General features: G+C 34.7%; 1 long non-coding RNA gene across 3 annotated transcripts; it reads right to left on the bottom strand.

The window, feature by feature from the left end:
- Nucleotides 1–496: 496 nt before the first annotated feature.
- On the bottom strand, nucleotides 497–4,771 carry LOC113309387. 3 transcript variants are annotated; one of them, XR_003340558.1, is made up of 13 exons: nucleotides 4,419–4,771; nucleotides 4,230–4,320; nucleotides 3,971–4,080; nucleotides 3,355–3,456; nucleotides 2,782–2,901; nucleotides 2,640–2,673; nucleotides 2,465–2,546; nucleotides 2,130–2,284; nucleotides 1,880–1,951; nucleotides 1,342–1,378; nucleotides 1,046–1,191; nucleotides 848–915; nucleotides 497–708 (listed from the first exon to the last, which is right to left on the bottom strand). It is a non-coding gene; the product is annotated as an uncharacterized LOC113309387 (long non-coding RNA). The 3 variants fall into 3 exon arrangements; XR_003340557.1 differs by lacking the exon at nucleotides 2,130–2,284; XR_003340559.1 differs by lacking the exon at nucleotides 2,130–2,284 and having other exon boundaries at nucleotides 1,046–1,123.
- Nucleotides 4,772–7,002: the final 2,231 nt, after the last annotated feature.

Raw genomic sequence — 7,002 nt, 5'->3', positions numbered from 1 at the left:
CGAATCATCATTCTGAGCAAGATTCAAACACTAATGAATTTATGTTGATTCAGCAACCAACATTTGAGTTAATCATATAATCACTACACCATTTCCAGGATTTTGTCACGGGCTATACCTGTTACTGATTGAATTTGTAACGGTTATAATTGTACTAAATAGGCCGTTATTAATAATTGTGATGGTGTTTTGTAACGGTTTTATCTGTGACAATAGCCAGATACAGTCACACTTACCGTTACATAATTAATCGTCACAATTGAACTAATTTTATGATTGTGACACGTGTTAGTCTTTCCACGGTTGTTCTAACAATTATAAGTGTTACTCGATATTTGCAACAAACAAGCGGGGGACACGTGCAGTCCTTTAATTACGACTATTGTAACAGTTAAATTGTTACTCTTATTTGCAACAACTCTGAGATGACGACACGTGTTGCTTTTACTCACTATTGTTGTTACAGTTATAACCGTGACAAAACTTTAATTACAACTAAAAAAATAGGCAGCCCAGGTCATTCTCATGGACCTGAGATCTTAGTTTACAGGCCTGCGATACAGGTCATCATGGATCTCAGTTTACAGGCTTGTGACACAATTAAATTTAAACCTGAAACATAATTGCAATCTGATCTTTTCGATACATCATTTACAATTCAGGGAAAACATAAATCATAAGCAACCCAGGTCATTCTCCTATGTCCATCTGAAGCAGCAAAAAAGAACTATAAATCAGAAGCAAGAATAAACGCTAAACTAAGTCATAGTGATGCTTCACTCCTAATATTAAAGCCTCCTACAAACACAAACCACTAACACAGGAAACTAGTCTGAAGTGAATGTACCTTTACAAAACAGTTTGAAGTGAATAAGCTCAACAAGATTATGCGCTCCATATTCTTGAGAATTAATCCTACACAAAACAGTTTGAGAGCTTAGTTCACATAACAATTTAACAACACCCACAAGAATAAAAAGAAAACAAAATAAATATCTTTCTGAAATGATAATTCTACAATTTTAAGCATCCATAAAATGTTTACCTTAGCAAAAGGAAGAGCTGAGTAATTAGGGCCTCTTAGACTCAAATTCAGCACTTCCATCTTGGTTGAAATGGCATACTTGAACATGTCAAGGAACCCCGATGAACAAGATACATGCAATAGACAGAATGCATACTTCTCATAATCTTGCAGTTGCACACAATAATAACATTTGAAAGCAATGATATATTATACATACATATCATATTGGCTATATCAATCTATTTTCTATGAACAAAAGATAAATGTTTCTAATAGAGTGGGTAATCCATAACCAAGTAATCTGCAATTATTACCTTGACATGAACAGACACAGCAGGTTGGTCCCATTCACTGGGGAAAAATCACAAGAAAGCAATACGTAAGAAATCTGTAACACCAAAATTAAAAAAGCATAGCAAAATCAAATTATTCTCACAACCGATATAAATTTTGTAGATGAGTATTGAATGGGATCACTTTATCTAATATTTCTTAGTCCCAATCAGACTCACATAATTAAAAGAGTCAATAAGTAAGTCTTCATACATGTGATGGTTTAAGTCGTCAAATATTAGCTGAAAGCACGTGCCAAGCTATACATTTGCACATGTATATTTCACAAGTACAACAATCATATGGTTTTCTAACATAAGGATGTGATCCCACAGAGTATCCATAAATCTTTTTATGACTACATTTTCCAATTGATTGCTTCCATCAAACTATAAATTTACCAACCTTTTTACAGATATATACTTCCGAAGTGATTGCTTCTGTGAAACAACTACTAATCCCCTAACATATGAAATTGTGAGCTATGTATGTGTCAGTAAAGGAAAAGAAAAATTTCACCTTTGCAGATTCTAGTGCTGGAGCTTCCGCTGCTCCACTAGCAATTTTAACACCAGCAGCTTCCCTGGGAAGCTGTTAGAAATAGCAAAAATGACAATCAGGTCAAATGTCCAAATCTGACATAAATTTTACTAGAGATGAACAAGAAAGTAAGACAACCCCTATCATTCAAGCCATTTACTTGAAACTCAGTAGTTAAACACAGGAGATGGAACAAAAAATGGTAAAAGAAAAAGAAGAAATACAATACCTGACAAACATAAACAAACATTAACCAATGTAAAAATGATTTCGCTCCTTGGAATAAAGATATTGCACATCATTACTTATATACCTATCAGATTTGAACAATATTGGACCGTTATCTTCTCATTCTCCAAATTTTGCACATCATTACTTATATACCTACCGAAGGACAAGGCGATCACTTGAATTAAAATTTTCAAGTCAAGAACTCATCATATGTAAAAAATCCTAACAACCCTAACTCATGGAGAAATTAAGATCCTGACTCAAAACTTATCACAGTGAATCTATAGAAGTCTTAGCAGATAATCCACAAACTTCATCAATTACAATCCTTACCGATCAAACTCGTTGGTTGTCATTCGTATGGAGGTCCATAGCTGCGTCCCTTGCCAGTTCTATGCTCAAACCTTGAATCCACCTGCAAAAATAAACAAAAAGTGAGTTTAAAAAAATAACAACACAACACTTAAACTTAAGCAATTCAACCATGTGTGAGTAAAGATTATGGTACCTCTACATCGGTTGAACCAAGACTCCACTTCCACCTGAAAAATAAGACAATAAACTTAGAACAATAAAATAAAGTGTAGTACAGATTACAGGGAAAAAAAAAAACACAAAAAAAAAGAATGACAAGAACACATCAGACATACCTGCACTTAGCAGCAGCTCGATGCCTACGCCATCGAAAATACAGAACAAATTGATAATTCTAAACTGCTGCGGGATCAGGTTGCGGATTGACATTTGGTCAGGGATATTACTTATGTCATCTGCAACAAATATGAACTTCCATAAACAAGGTATTATAAGATACAACAGCTCACATCACAAAAAATAATCTAACATGTGCATTTGAACAACAAAAACATGATTGGGGACAGTAAATAGTTAACTTATTACAAAAACATCAAAAATTAAGATTTGAAACCAACACTTTAACTCAAGAACACTACCAATTGACCAAATGCTTTGACCAAGTAAGCAGTAAATAAAAGCACCATGTGGTGCTTTACCAGTTTGATCCGTTTTCTTCAAACTTTCAAAATATTAGGCACAGTCCCAGATTGTAGATACAAATAAGTCCTCAAGAACTCAATACCATGCTTAGTCAAAAACCAATAGTGATGCATCCATGCGAACCAATCAAAAATAATGACTTTCATCACTGCGAACCATTAAAAAATAATGACTTTCAGTTTTTTTTTCAAAAGAAGAAATAACACCTGAATCATGCTTTTTCGTTGCTTTGTTGCTTTTTCGTTGAAGCTGCCACACAAACACAGGTCGACGTGTTTGTCTCTCTACTTGTTTCAAATATAAACTACCTGAAAAAGAAACAATAATGACAATGAGTCCGACTATTTTTCCATCAAATTAACACACCATCAACACCAACAAACAAGAGGAAAACAACACCAACAACCCTACAACAAACCTACATTAGAAGCTCGACTGAAGCGAATTCAAAGACAATCCCCAAGATAATTTATTATATACCTTTGGTTCCATGAAGCTTTGCTTTATAAAATAATTACCACTTAGAAAAAATTTCGTATTTGCTCATATCAATTAAGCACAGGAAGAAAAAACCAAAAAGAAAATTTGCCGAAAAAAATACTAATACAACCTACGAATGTTGAAGATAAGGTGTCTGCTCTTATGAGAAGGTTCATCACGTCACCACAAGGAAAATATTTCATGATCAGATACAAGTATTCAGAATCTTGAAATGAAAAGTAGAGCTTGACAATGCAGGGGCTAGTAACTTCTGCAAGCAGGTTCCTTCGAGCACTAACATGTTCAACCTAGAAGAAAAAAAAACTTATCGGATAACCATACCTTGCAAAAATGCATCACTCCATGGTTACTTGGATCTAATACCACCACCAGACATTTTAGATCAAGTTAATTGAAACCCTAACAATCTTACATTTAGATCATCAATTCCACTACAAGAAAAATCAAAAGAGATTTTAATTTCAACCAAATAAAAAAAGACAAAAATAAAAACCCAAACTTTACCTGCTGATGTTCAAGAAAATGAAATAGTAAGTCCGTCAATACAAAATCAAAATCTACACCTACAATCAAATCTCACCTAATACTGCTCAACATTAGCAATTTCTCAACCAGCTTCGTGTACCTTCTATCAATAGCCACATCCCACATATCATTACCCATATGCTTGGCTGGAAAAAATAAATTACTAAATGAAATGAATAAATGAAGTATAAATCAAATTTACAAAAAGAAACTGAAACTAATAAAATTAGGGATTTCACTTCACCATAGAGAAATCCACCGATAATACTACTGATGATGAAATAAAAGAGAATTCAAAACGTCTTCACTGTTGATATCTGTGTTACTCTTCTTTACTTATGAGGAAACAAAATGGGTTTCCATCTTTTTTCTACTATTACAAGACGAATACAAAAAGGTACAGTTTAAGATTCAAGAAAAAGATGGCTCTCAATTGAGATTAAAGAAAGAAAATACTTATAGATCGAAGAAATTAGTTATAGATTGAAGTAAATGATGCAAAGATTGGGATCGAATCATGGTGGGAAAAAATGACTTGTGAGAGAAAACGGTAGGTTTTGGTATGTTCTCTGAAAAATGAATGAATAATGAAAAACGATGAGGATATAGCTGATAAGAACGAGGTGGGATGTTCATCTCCGGACGTCTATATAGAAGACAAAATCTGATCTCTATCCGTCCATATAAAAGACTAAATCTTATCTCTAAGTACAAAGTAGCTAGCAAACGGGCGGGCCGGGATAGCTTGTTACGGGTTAAACGGGTACGGATTAACACGGGTCAAAGTTTGTGGGTTGTTATTCTTCACGGGTAGATCATTTCTTTAACCCGCGCCCGTAGCGAGTAAAGCTTGCGGGTTTACGGGTTAGCCCGACTTGATTAATTAAAAATAAAATTTAAATTTAATTAAGTTAATTTGTGATCTTGAGGTCAATAGCCAGTCATCATCTTCATCAGATGAAGACAAAAATTATCAAACCCTAACATCTCAATTCTCCTAGTTCTTTGATTAAGAGCCATAGAACTTCAGTTTCTCCATTGTCTCATCTCTTTCTCGGAAATCTTCATAATCAGATCAAGTGATTAAACAAAAATATCAAAAAACTAACACAAACCAAGAATCAAATACCAAAACACAGACATAACCGAGATGAAAAAGCGGGGGTCTAACAACACCACCCAATATTTCGCTTAGCAATCTGTATGGAGTAACTCCGAAATACTTTGCTAGAGAATCAACTAGACAGTCAGACTCAATCTAGATAAAAGTATCTCAAGCAGTTAATATCTCTCTCTTGTTTTTGATATTACTCAAGATAATAGAAATCAGCGAGTCCTAATCAAACATAAGGAATACTTGGACGGTACCAAAGACCAATGTCCAAGGATCAATCAAAATCAATCAGCAACCAAAGATTGGATTTCCAATTGATGATCTTTAACGCACAACCTGTATTGTTTCAATTATATAAAAAATATAATGCGGAAAAGAAATAACACAGACACCAGAAGTTTTGTTAACGAGGAAACCGCAAATGCAGAAAAACTCCTTGACCTAGTCCAGATTGAATACACATTGTATTAAGCCGTTACAGACACTAACCTACTCCAAGCTAACTTCGGACTGGACTATAGTTAAACCCCAATCATTCTCTCACTGATCCAAGGTACAATTGTACTCCCTACACCTCTGATCCCAGCAGGACACTGCGCACTTGATTCCCTTAGCTAATCTCACCCACAACCAAGAGTTGTTGCAACCCAAAATTGCATACTTGATAATAAACAAATCTGTCTCACACATAAAAGTCTATCAAAGGATAAATCTTTCTCCCACAGAAGAACCCTAGGTTTTCGTTCCGTCTTATGATATGAAATCAAGGTGAACATGAACCAATTGATAATAATCCGGTCTTATATTACCGAAGAAAAGCATAAATTAATCAATCACCTCACAACAGTCTTACTTGTATAAACAAGAGGACGTCGAGGAATCACAAATAGTGAACTGGATCAGAAATATATCAGTTTTCAACACCCGGGTTCAAATATTACTAGAACTAGACCTGAGTCTCTCGTTAGGATCAACTGGATCAGAAATATATCAGTTTTCAACATCCCAGGTTCAAAAATTACTATAGTTAAACCTGAGTCTCTCATTCGGATGAACTTGATCGGAAATATATCAGTTTTCAACATCCCATATTCAAATATTACTATAGTTAGACCTGGGTATCTCATTAGGATGCACTGGATCAGAAATATATCAGTTTTCAACATCCCGGGTTCAAATATTACTAGAGTTAGACCTAAGTCTCTCGTTAGGATGAACTGGATCAGAAATATTTCAGTTTTCCACATCCCGGGTTCCATCTTTACTAGATTTAGACCTGATTCTCTCGTTCGGATAAATTAGATCATAAATATATCAGTTTTCAACATCACCGGTTAAAATATTACTAGAGTTAGACCCGAGTCTCTCGTTCTGATAAACTGGATCAGAAATATATAAGTTTTCAACATCCTGGGTTCAAATATTATTAGAGTTAGATCTGAGTCTCTCATTAGGATGAACTGGATCAAAAATATATCAGTTTTCAACATCCCGAGTTCAAATATTACTAGAGTTAAACCTGAGTCTCTCGTTCGGATGAACTGGATCAGAAATATATCAGTTTTCAACATCCCGGGTTCAAATATTACTAGAGTTAGACCTGAGTCTCTCGGTCGGATGAACTGGACCGAAATATATCAGTTTCCAACATCCCAGGTTCAGAGATTACTAGATTTAGACCTGAGTCTCTCATTCGGATGAACTGGATCAGAAA

This window comes from Papaver somniferum, chromosome 9 (assembly GCF_003573695.1).
Source record: "Papaver somniferum cultivar HN1 chromosome 9, ASM357369v1, whole genome shotgun sequence".
NCBI lineage: Eukaryota > Viridiplantae > Streptophyta > Magnoliopsida > Ranunculales > Papaveraceae > Papaver > Papaver somniferum.
Note: the sequence above shows the minus strand (reverse complement) of the source record. Positions and strands in the feature narration are given on the sequence as shown.